Below are 12,638 nucleotides of genomic sequence, written 5' to 3'. Positions count from 1 at the left end.
TTTAACCCACTAGTTAGCTAATTAGTGGTGAATAGTTAAATCTTCACTAAGTTCCAGTAGTGGGTGAAACTTAATGACCTAAAATTAGGACACCAAGAAGGGGGACGTAATTCTTATTCTCTTTCTACTCTCACCCAGGAATATTTATTTCCAAAGTGGAGAACAACATATCCAGGACAAAAATAGAAAGAGATAGAAATTAATTGTGAGGTTGACCCTATACCCGCATCTCAATAAGACTGAGGTATTTGAATTTATGTTGTGATGCGCCTATCACATCATCATCATGAAGAAAAGAAAAACGAACTCTTTCGAGTGGAGACAAGGGCCAACCTAAGTTGGGGTTTATGTGGAAGAAACATGGGAAATAAAAGGATTTTTTTTAAAAAAATTAAGTTATTATTCATGACTTAATTTTAATTTTTCTCTTGGATAATATGTTCTTAATTTTGATACATGGACAATATCAATAGCTTTGTTTGTTAATGCATTGGGTTTAGTTATTTCATAATTTACATCTGAAATTTTAGTTACTATTTCATATGGACCTGAAAATACTGGAGATAATTTTCTACGATTTGGATAATTAAATTCCTCATACATTAAAATGTCACCAGGTTTGAATGGGGAATCTATAAATCTATCATCTTATTTTATTTTTATCATGATATTTTATTGTATTATCTTTAGTTAATTTTCTGGCTTCTTCTATTGGAGGATAGAATTGATTTTCAATTAAGGGAGGAGAATGAGGTAAAATGCCAAATAACAAATATGCAGGAAGAAATTTTGTAACTGAATGGGGTGTTAAATTATATTCATTGATTACTTGTTCTAAAAGTCTAGTCCAATGAATTTTAGTATTAGAAGAATTGACATTGCACTTTAATTTAGTTACTATTGATTGGTTAACTCTTTCACATTTCCCATTAGTTTGTGGACTATGTGAAGATGTTAAGAAATGCTTGACACTGTAATTTCTGAGGAAATGTTTGAATTTAGATGAGGTAAAAGCACCGTTTCTATCAGTTAATAATTTGGAAGGGAGTTTGAAAAACTTATTTTAATATATTAATATAAGTTTCAGAATTTTCATTTTTGGAAGGGAAAACCTATACATATCTAGTTGCATGATCAATTACTATATGAAGAAATTTTTTTGTTGAATTGTAATAATTCAATCCACCAACAGTATCGGCAGAAAGACATTCAAAAGGAGGATCTGTGGGGGGCACCGCCTGTAAAAGGCCAAATCTTTTTTGCTTTTTCTTTTTATTTAATTGACCAATATCACAATGTTTAACAAAAAGTGCAATATCTTGAGTAATATGGGGCCAATAATATTGAGAAGTAATTAAATTTATAATTTTTAATATTTTATATCGTTTAATATTTTTATATTAAGTATTATCTAAATTGTCTAAATTTTGATAGTGTTTTATCTCATCTAATTCCAGTAAATGCACAGAATGTTGGACAACTGAGCAGAAGGATGCTTTGATAACATATCAGCTTCAACATTAGCTGTTCCCTTTAAATATTTAACCTCATAATAAAACATGCTTAGTTTTAAAGACCAACGAAATAATCTTCCCCTTAAATTTTTAACATTTTTAAGTCAAACAAGAGCAGCATGATCAGTATGAATTATGAATTTTTTCCCATGTAAATAGTAATAAAATTTATCAAGAGCATCTACTGTTGCTAATTATTTCAACTCAGTTATACAATAATTTTTTTCATAAGGGCGTAAAGTTCTTACATGATGAGATACAGGATGTAATTTATCAAAAGACTCGGGCGGTTTTAGAACAGCTCCAATGGTTACCTCAGATGCATCACAAAAAACATGAAGAGGTAAATTAGGGTTATATAACTGTAACACTGGTTAATTATCAATTTATTTTTTAATATTTCAAAAGCTTTTTGACAGTCTTTCTATCCATTGCCATGGTGTATCTTTTTTTAAGGAGATTATTTAAGGGTTCTCTAATCTTAGCATAAAAATCAATAATCTTGAAATAAACTTTTACCGAGCCAAGAAATCCTTGAAGTTGTTTAACATTTTTTGGAGGTTGTAATCTTTTACTACTTTCAATATTATGATTATCAGGAGAAATGCACCCTTCTTTGACTTCATACCCCAAGAAATTAACTTTATCGAACAAACACACATTTAGAAAATTTTAATTTAATGTTTTCTTTTTCACACATTTGAAAAATCCGATTTAAATGATCATAATGTTCCTCTAATGAGTTAAAGAAAACTACTATGTCATCAAAGTAGTGACATTCAAAATTTGAAAATTTATGTTTATTTAAAATTCTACGAATAATTCTAATGAATAATGCAGGTACATTTTTAAAGCCAAAAGGTAAGACTTGAAATTCATATAAACCTTCAGTAGTTACAAATGCTAATTTATGTTTATCCTGTTCATGCAAGATAATGTGCCAATATCCAGATGCAAGATCCAAAGTTTAAGAAACTTTAGCAGTACTTAATTTATTCTAGTAAAGTATCTATTCTAGGTAGAAGCTCTGCCTCAAATTTGCAAAGGGAATTAATTTTATGATACTCAATACAAAGTCTACTTTTTCTATTTTCATCTCTTTTATATGCTAAAGTTACAGGAGAGGAATAGTTACTAGTAGATTCTTTTATTAAACCTGCATCTAACAAATTTTTAATTTGCTTATTTATTTCAATTTCATCGGTTGCAGAGATTCTATAAGCCCTTTGTGAAACTGGTAAATTTATTCTATAAGGTTCTATTCTTATTCTATCAACATCATATTTATTTTCCGCAAACACATGAGAATATTCTGACACCAGAGATAACACAGGTTCAGATAGTTTGTTTACAGTCAGAGGTGGGAACATTTCCTCTGAGGTATTCACTACCTTGACCTTATTATCATCAGTGTTATTATTTTCAACGATACGTAAAGACATATAATTATTATTGATATGAAAGTTGGTGATAATTTTTCCATTTTGAAATATTTTATTTTTGTCACAATCTATAATTAATTTATATAAACTACAATCTGAAAGTCCTAAGATGATATATGGTAAATGATTGTCCGTAATATATAATTTGATTTTCTTATTTATTTGGCCAATTTTTAAATATATATCACAAATTTGGGTTAATTGGAATGTTCCATGAGCTTGTATGACTCTAATAGGGTTTACATTCTTTCTTGACAAGTTAAGTTTTTGCACAATATTTGCAGATATAATTGAAAGAATGGATCCTGTGTCAATAACAATAATTACATTGGTCTGAGGGTTATAAACATTGTCTAAGTAAGCTAGACTTGGTAAAGTTGAGAAGTATCCGGACACAAATAATTGTCACTGTGCTGGGTAAGGGGCCACATTAGGAGAATTTTGTCTCATTCCTGGATTTTGAGAACAACCAAGAGGGACTTCTGTGCACGGGGAAGTCAAATTGGCTGTTATTGGAACATTTATCATAAATTGGGGTTGATGAAAGTGACATACTTGTGTCCAATGATAAGCATATGGAATCCCTTTTTGAGTACAAATTCTACATGGAGAAGATGGTAATCTCTGTTGGAAATGTAAATCATGACCATAGCTATTGAAATTATTTGGACATGGCCTTATTGAATTCTGATAATTTTGTCTAAAATAATTTTGAACTCGAGGTACATATGAATTTTGAAATCTATCATTAAAATTATGCCTAGGTGTAAAAAGTGCCTTTTGCCTTGCTCTTATTCGAGTTTCATTACTCCTGCCTGGATTTGGTTCTGAAGATTCTTCCATTTTTAATAGTTTAGTTGTTATTGTAAGCCATTCTGTAGGAGTAGAAGGAGTTCACAATTGGTTAGCTTTTATGCTAACCAATTATTTTAGTTGAGTTGGCAGTCCATCAGTAAGACCTAAAATCAGTTGTGGAGTAAGGCCTGACTGTGTGCTACAATTTAATTTTTGATGAAAATAATCAACTAATTTAACATTTTTAAAATCAAATTTCAGTTGTGAAAAGTCAGAAAAATTGACAATATTGGGTAAAATAAATTGTTCGGTTAATACAAAACATAACTCATCAAAATTTTCAATATTTAAGCAACTATTTATATAATGGGTTAAAGCTGACCCTTTTAGAAATTTAGCAATATTTTAAATTTTCCCCAAATCAGTTTTTTTTTATTTTCTTGACAATTTTTTTTGAAATATCCCAACCATAAATCCATTTTCATCCCGTTTTCGGGATCAAAGGAGATTATGGAGGGTTCTATTTGATCATTTTTTTCTTTATCAATTTTATTTTCTGAATTATGAGGGTCAGACATATTTGTTTTATCTTGGTCAGTCATTTTTCAAGATCTTAACAACATTAAAGTACTTTTCACATAAAAAACAGTATTAATTTATGCATGGTATTTTAAAAAATAGACTTGATAAAAGACTAAAACTTCAATATTGTAAATAATACTATAAAATAATTTGCAATAATTCTAAAATCTAAATATGAAAATCAAAAGAAAAGAAAAGAACACAATATAAATCTTGATTTTCACTCATTGACCCAAGAAACACGAATCACCTTTCTAAGAAATCACAAAAGGTAATTTCTAGCACTGATTAACTGGTACTTCTCTATGATGACAAGCAGCACAAAAACACAAGAGTGTTGAGCCAGAGTGTCTGATGCGGTCACAGGTTATAGAAGGTACCATCGGCGATGCAGTAACAAGAAAGGAAGCATCGTCATTCGTAAAATTTCAGCGACGTGGTCGGATCTGAAGACGCTATGCCACGGCAGGTAACCCAGCAGGGTCAGCAAGCAAGCGGTCCAGCCAGCACGGAACCATCTTGAGAGTAATGGCAAATCAAGGAGCCGTACCGTAACATCAAATTTCATCTCATCCCGGGGATTTAATTCTTTTAAAACTTTTTCACAGGAAATTTTAACGATATATGATGTGCTAGGAAAGAACCTGGGACCTTTTTGTTAGCAGTCTAGTAACTAAACAGTTATACCAAAACGATCGTTCAGGTAGAGGAGTTGTTAACTGGCTTATATGCTATTCACCACAAAACTATCGACTAAATAATATGAAAGCTTATTTTGTTTGAAGCAGAATGCAGGTCCGAAGACACAGAAGAGACATTTTACATTTTTAAATTCATTTTAATCCATCCTGGGAAGGCAATTTATTTACAAGCAGGCGCGGACAGAACATGACCACAACAGCGCGGAACAAAAGCAGAAGTAAGGAAGGCCCGAAACAAATGATCACTATTCTTATATAACATGGGATTTCCGGCCACGTGTCAATTCAATACTCGTGTTGACCTTGGATAAGGGTACCGAAGGGATCTTTTTCACTTGACACGTGGAACTGATGGCGCATCATTTTTACTAAGATTTAACAGTGGAATGGGATCAGGAAGCAAGAGAAAACTTTAGAATGACCCCGACATAGGTCGAATTAAGCAAAAATTTAAGAAATTAATTCGGATTAAATTAGATATTAAAATATCATTTTATATATATATATATATATATATATATATATATATATATATATATATATATATATATATATATATATATATATATATATATATATATATATATTCAGAACAATTTTTATTATTGATTAAGTGTTTTTTCATGTGAGCATCTTTTCTAATTGCGAATTTTAATTTTTTATAGAGTTTTAATGATTCTTCGTAATTGCGTTGGTTAGTGAAAAAAGTTAGTGGATTGTAAAAATGCGTTTATATTTTATGTGTGCTTAGCGAGACAGTTTGAGAACTGTTCTGAGATATTACATGGTTGTCAGGTTGGCATAGTTACAAAGTGCGCCATGATCCCATGGCTCTACCGCCCAAAGGCGTGGAAATCCGGAATATCCCTCCCGGCGCTGAAATATGCATATGTTTCAATATAGGAAAATGTATATAAAATTACATCACTAATTTTGATACATAAGAGTAAAAAAAAACTAATAACACAATTATAAATTGCATAATGAATACAATTAGCGTAATAATTAAACAAATACAAAGGAACATTTCAATTCAAATCAAAATTAACTATAATAGGTAAAATGCAAATTTTAGAAATGGGTCTTCTAAAATTTCCCTTTGCAGTGCGTATATCTGCTACTCTGACATTACCATCTGAGCCTGAAATTTCCTTAATGATTCGACTTAAAGGCAATTGGTAAATTGGAAGTTGAATGTCCTTTATTAGAACTAGCATGCCATCAGTTAAATTTTGTTTTTTAAGCAGAGAGAGGGGTCGCGAATTGAGGATGCCCTCAATCTGAGTAATTACTGTTAAAAACTCTTCGAGCGTTAGTCTTGCAGGACGTACCACTCTCTTAAAATGATATTTAAAAGCTTTCACGCCTGCCTCCCAAAGACCGCCGAAATTGGGAGTCCTAGGGGCAAAAATTTCCATCTGATACCTTCAAAAGAAAGCATATTCGAAACGTTTTCGCTACCTATCGTTAGTTTGTATAAGCATTTAATCTCTGCGGGAGCACCTACAAAATTAATAGCATTATCGCTAAAAATTGTGGAGCTTTTGCCACGTCGAGCAAAAAATCTTTTTAGCGTAGAGCTTCAGAAGTTAAATCCGATACAAACTCTATGTGTACAGCTTTGGTTGCCATACATACAAATAAAGCAAGGTATACTGAAGAGTACCTTTTCTTTGCCCCTTAAATTTTATTTCTAACGGCCCGCATAAATCTATCCCTACATTTAAAAATGCTGAACTAGGTGTAACTCTTTCTGCTGGAAGGTCTCCCGTAATTTGATTCGCGATAACGGGCTTGTTTCGGAGGTATTTAATACATTCGTGAATGACTTTGCCCGCTGTATTTCAGCCACCAATTGGCCAATATTTTAAACCAACACTATTTAGAAGGGGTTGAGGGCCTACATGAAAGTCTCTTTTATGATAATACTTAAAAATAAGTGTAACTAATTTATTTCCCACTGGCAGAACAATTGGATGTTTCTGATTAAAATTTAAATTAGAATGCGAAAGTATGCCACATACTGTAATTAGTCCATCGGATGGATCTATGAAGGGATTAAGAAATTTCAACTTACTCGTAGATGGAGCTGACGTTCTTTTTACTAAAGCCGATATTTCGGTTGAAAAATCTTTTACCTGTACCAATTTTAAGAGTACCTTTTCAGCGTTCATGTATTCCTCTTGTTTGAGAAAAACCTTTTCCTTTTCAGGAAATTTGCAATTTCGAACAAACCTAAAAATAAATACTAGAATTGATTAGTTTATAAAAATCATTTGTAGTAGCAAGTAAATTATATAAAAATTTAGAGCTATTATTTAAAGTCAAAGTTATTTTGGAAACTGGCTTGAGCTCATCGATATAAAGTTTGTCGGTTGGAGCCACTAGAAATTTGCACAGTCTGAAAAGCAGGTAAGTTTAATTTTGAAAAGTCTGATTCCTTAAATCACAGTTCACTGGTTGCAAGGGTCTTAGCATCACGTTCTCTGGAAAGTAAGTCAGCAGGGTTAAGCTCCGATGGAATATGCTGCCACTTTAAATCTTTCGATAGTTTCTGAATTTGAGACACTCGGTTGCTCACAAATGTCTTGAGAAAGTTAGAAACAGTCTGCGAGGGATGTAGTTGAGTTTGAATATAGTATAACAGAGTCTGCTTGTAGCCTCAGTGCAGCTATGACTTTTTGCGTAAGTTTTGAAAGAAGTAGACAAGAGCAAAGTTCACGTCTGGGGATTGTGATGGTTTTGGTTGGTGCTACCCTTTACTTACTACAAAGGAGTTAGGTAGTTACTTCATTGGAGTTAGACACAGTTTGTACATAAATTGCAGCACCATAAGATTTTGAAGAGGCGTCTGCAAATCCAAATATCACAACAGATTTAGAAAAAATCTTAAAAAAAACATCTCGGAATGGATTCAATATTATCTGATAGGATCATAATGAAGTTCTTCCACTGTTTGGAAACATCTGTTGGTAGTGTCTCGTCCCAGTCCAATTTAAATAACCACAACTGTTGCATGAAAATATTTGCTTTGGCTATGATCGGCCCCAGGAGTCCGAGGGTGTCATAGATGCGAACTATTTGTGAAAGCACATCTCGTTTGATGTAGTTGCAATCTATGCTGGGGCTGGCACAGACCTTATACGTAAAGGAATCACTTTAACTGTTCCAAAACATTCCTAGAGTTTTGATCATTATTTCCTCAGAATTGCGGTCAAGTGGGAATTCTTTGAAGTTGATGAAGCCTTGTTGGAACACCACTTGAGCAAAGTCATGCCTCTTCGTTGAAGCAACTGTGTTAGTTCTGATTTGAGTTTTTCAAACTCGCTAAGTTCTGAAGCACCGGAGAGGCAATCATCCATATAGAAATCCTGGAGTACTGCCTTTGAAGCTAATGGAAAGTCTTCTTCCTCCTCTAGGGCATGTTGTTGCAAAACCTTTTTTGCTAAGTATGGAACGGATGCGGTTCCTTATGTCACTGTGCGTAATTCATACACTTTAGTTGGTGTGATTTTATTGTTCTTCCATAGAATTTTTAGAAATTTGGTTTGAAAAGGATTGATCTCAATCATTCTAAACATCGGTTTGATATCTGCGGTTAATGTGTAAACGTGTTTTCTGAATCTGATTAGAATAGAGAAGAGATCTTCCTGAAGCACTCCTCCTTTGCACAGTAAGTCATTTAATGAATGTCCACTGGACGTTAGCTTGATGGGCATAATACACCGTGATGTGGTAGATAGTATCCGTTTTCGACATTTGAATTTTATTTTACTTCTTCCATATGTTATAATAATTCATATTCTCTGAGGAATTCTGAATAGAGCGTTTGCATAATGGGATCACGTTCTAAACGCGTCCATAACTGATCTAGTCTTTTTGTTGCGACTGCCTTAGAATTTCCTAACATTTCTGCTGAAAGATCAGGTTTGAACGGCATTTCTACAACAAATCTACCATCCGGTTTCCTATAATGCGTTTTTGCGAAATGTTCATTATAATATTTTAATTCATCATCTGAAATTTCATTTGTTTCGATTTCTTCAATTTCCCCAAAGCGTTTGAGAGTTTTATTAAGAGCATCTAAGTTTTTAGTTAAAAAACAGTGTTTAGGAGTATTATAAAGATTATTGCCTGAAATAACCCCTGAAACAAGATAACCGAAACAACTAGATTGCAAGATTAAATTGTTTGCCAATTTTATATTTTATATTCATTCAATAATGAGAAAAATAATTCAGCACCTAATAGAATATCTATTTTTTGAGGAATAAAAAATGATGGATCAGCTAGTTTAACTTCCTTGGGAATGTTTAAGTTCGAAATATTTAATCTTTTAGGAGGTGTGAAACTAGTTATATTAGGAACAATTAATAAATCTATTTCCCAATGCGAATCATAATTTTCATTCGATAAAATAGCATATATTTTTTTCTTGGTATTTAATGATGTATCCTTTAAACCGCAAATCGGAATATTTTTTTTTTCAATCCAAATAAATCTGCCTCGGTAGACGAATGAAAAGAAGACTCACTGGCAGAGTCAAGGACGCCTCTTAAGCTCTTAAATTCTCCCCATGCTTCTCTGACATATATTATAGCTGTGTTTATCAAAATGCTCTTATTTCCATTTCAGAAAAACGAAAGACGAGGGTTTCCTGACACCTGCGCATCACTTCACTGTGATTTATTAATTTGAGGATTCCCCTCCAGAAAGTGCGTAGGCGTTGTGAGTCTGGTTTCACTCTCTCGATTATTATGAGTATTTGGGATGATTGACGGCGTAGAATATTTATGAAGCAATATATGATGGTCCAATTTCTTTTTACAAACGAAACAAGAACTTTTAGAGTTACATTTAGAAAATGGGTGAAATTCACTCAAACAATTTTTACAAAGCCAATTTTTTTTTTAACTAAATCTAATTTATCGGATAATTTAATTTCTTTAAATACATTGCAACGATGCAGGGCATGTGTTTGAATTTTACAAGCGATACACAACTTAGGAGATTTATCTGCTTCGACAAAAAAGGATTTTGATTTATCAGGGTTATATTTAGAAGGAATGTCAGTTTGAATATTATTTAAAATTTGGCACCTTCTTTCTAAGAATTCTAGAAAATTATCGAATTCAGGCACTTCGTTGTCTTTTAATGTTCACTCAAATTGTTTGCGGGTGCCTCGATCTAATTTTTCGACAATAATATTTAATATCAAATCGGATAATTTATCTCTTGCGAAATCTAAGATTTTTTAAGATGGTATCCAATATATTGCGTAGATCTTTGCCTGATTCATGCTTTAAAGGATGAAGATTTAAAATTTTATTTTTGTGACAATTAACAATTATTCTTTTGTTTTCATAGCGTTGCTCTAAAGCTTTAAATAGAGAAGAAAAGTTATCGTCAGCAGTTTCTATGGCTTTGGCTTCTCCTTTAAGTAATCTATGCAAATAATGCAGTTTTTCATTTTCAGAAAATTTAGGATTTTCAGTGATTAGGTTATTAAATTGAGTTTTGAATAAATTCCATTCTTCGAATTTTCCGCTGAAAAACGGGTGAAATTTTTGGAAGTTTGATGAATGCCATTTTAGTCTGATCACTAATAATAGAATTATCATGACTGATTATGCGCAGAGTCTATTTTCATAGTTTTTAATTTATTAATAGAGGTTTTAAGGCTTACCTCAAATTTTTGAATGTCCTCATCGACTTCGAATAGAGAGGTTTCGATTTTCTGGGTATCTTCTTTGGCGATTTTGTAGGAGTCATCTTTTAATTCTTCGAATTTGCGTTCGATATTTAGCACAATTCCCAGTTGAGTTTGAAGTTCGGGAATGTGCATCTTGTTTCGTCCTTCTGTAAGGGCATTATTTAATTTCGTAAGCTGGCTTTTGATGTTGCCATGCTTGCGATTAAGCGATGTGATACCTGCCATATTTAGCGTAATGAATTTATTAAATTCATTGATAAGAATTATTCCATGGGATTTGGATGTCTCCGGGTTGCTTAGGACCAAAATGTGCGGAGTTGCGTTGATGAATGAAAGGAATTAGCGGACTGTAATAATGCGTTTATTTTTATGCGTGCTTAGCGATAGTTTGAGAACTGTTCTGGAATATTATATGGTCACCAGGTTGACGTAGTTACAAAATGCGCCAAGGGACGATGCTCCACCACCAAAGGCGCGATTTTACAAGCACGGAACAATGATTAAAATGGTTTTATCACAATTTTCCAAACACCTTTCTCCATCATAAACTCTATTGCTAGAATTACCCTTTTAAATCTTAATTTTTAGAAAGCGGCATTTTTAAACCTGTACTAGGAATTAGAAATTTTCTATGGTTATTTAAAGCCTGTTTTGTTTTATGCACTTGAATAATGATAAACAGGCTGATTTTTACAGAACCACGTGTCCTGCACCCATGTGTTTTGCATCTATCTCCCCACCCTTACCGCGTAAATTATTCAACACTACATTATACAAGGAAAGAATATTGCTGGAATATATAAAATGACAAGACATTTTTTCCAAGGACGTTCTCACAAATGCCTCTTTGCTATCAGATACTCTACTGTAAATGTATTTCTACAAATTTTCAACACGACTTTCATTGAACGCTAGATTGTTCCAAACCAACTTATATGTTAGAAAAAGTGGAAAATTCTGAAATATTCTTAAAATATCCTGAACATAATAATACATGAATGATACTACATATAAAATTATTTGATTTTGATGAAATTTCTGCTTTTATGATATTAACCAATGTGACAGTACATCATTCAGTACAAGATTCATGTCTAATGAAATTTAGTTTGAAGACACAAAACTGAGAAAAGAAATACAAAAAGAGAGAGGAAAAAACCCCGTGTCATGAAAACAGTAAAAATAAAAATCAATGGAACAACGAGACTCCAAACATCACGCAACAGTGAGACTTATTTGGACTGATAAAAATTTATTTCAAAGTCGATGGGATGAGAATTTCGAATGCGTAGTACAATGACAATTTCTTCTCATCGCTTAAGCCAGTAATACACAAACTACTTTTATTTTCGACTCTCTTTTTATTTTGTGTAAAATTTTGATGCGATCCGCGGATAGAGGAATTAAAGTGAAATTACTTTTAAGATCTTCGCTTATGTTTCTGGCTTATTGAAAGTGAGAAAAAATAATATTATTTTATAAAGTAATGGTTTTATTTAAGAAGATGGGTTTGAATATTATTTTCATAAAAATATTTTCAAAAACTTTACATAAAGAAAATTCATTTGAGATATAGCTTTGCAAAGGGCTCAGCATTGCTTTTATGCTCTGATCTGTATTTGAAATCCAAAGTCGTATATGTAAGACTGGATGCAAATGATATCGATAATATTTTGTTTTAGTGGCAACTAATTTTGAAAAGACGGATTCGCATAAGTAGGTCAATGCATACTGAATCAAAATATTACATGCCTTTATCTTCAAATTGGCATATTTATTTTGAATTGATAACCGAAATTTTTGGCAAGTCAAACACTTAAATTTAATATGCAATGTTTCATGATTTGAAACACAAATTAAGTGTTCTTTTTCATTTAAACGAATGTTATTT

This window comes from Argiope bruennichi, chromosome X2, assembly GCF_947563725.1.
Source record: "Argiope bruennichi chromosome X2, qqArgBrue1.1, whole genome shotgun sequence".
NCBI lineage: Eukaryota > Metazoa > Arthropoda > Arachnida > Araneae > Araneidae > Argiope > Argiope bruennichi.
The sequence above is the reverse complement of the archived record's forward strand: the minus strand, read 5'-3'. Positions refer to the sequence as shown.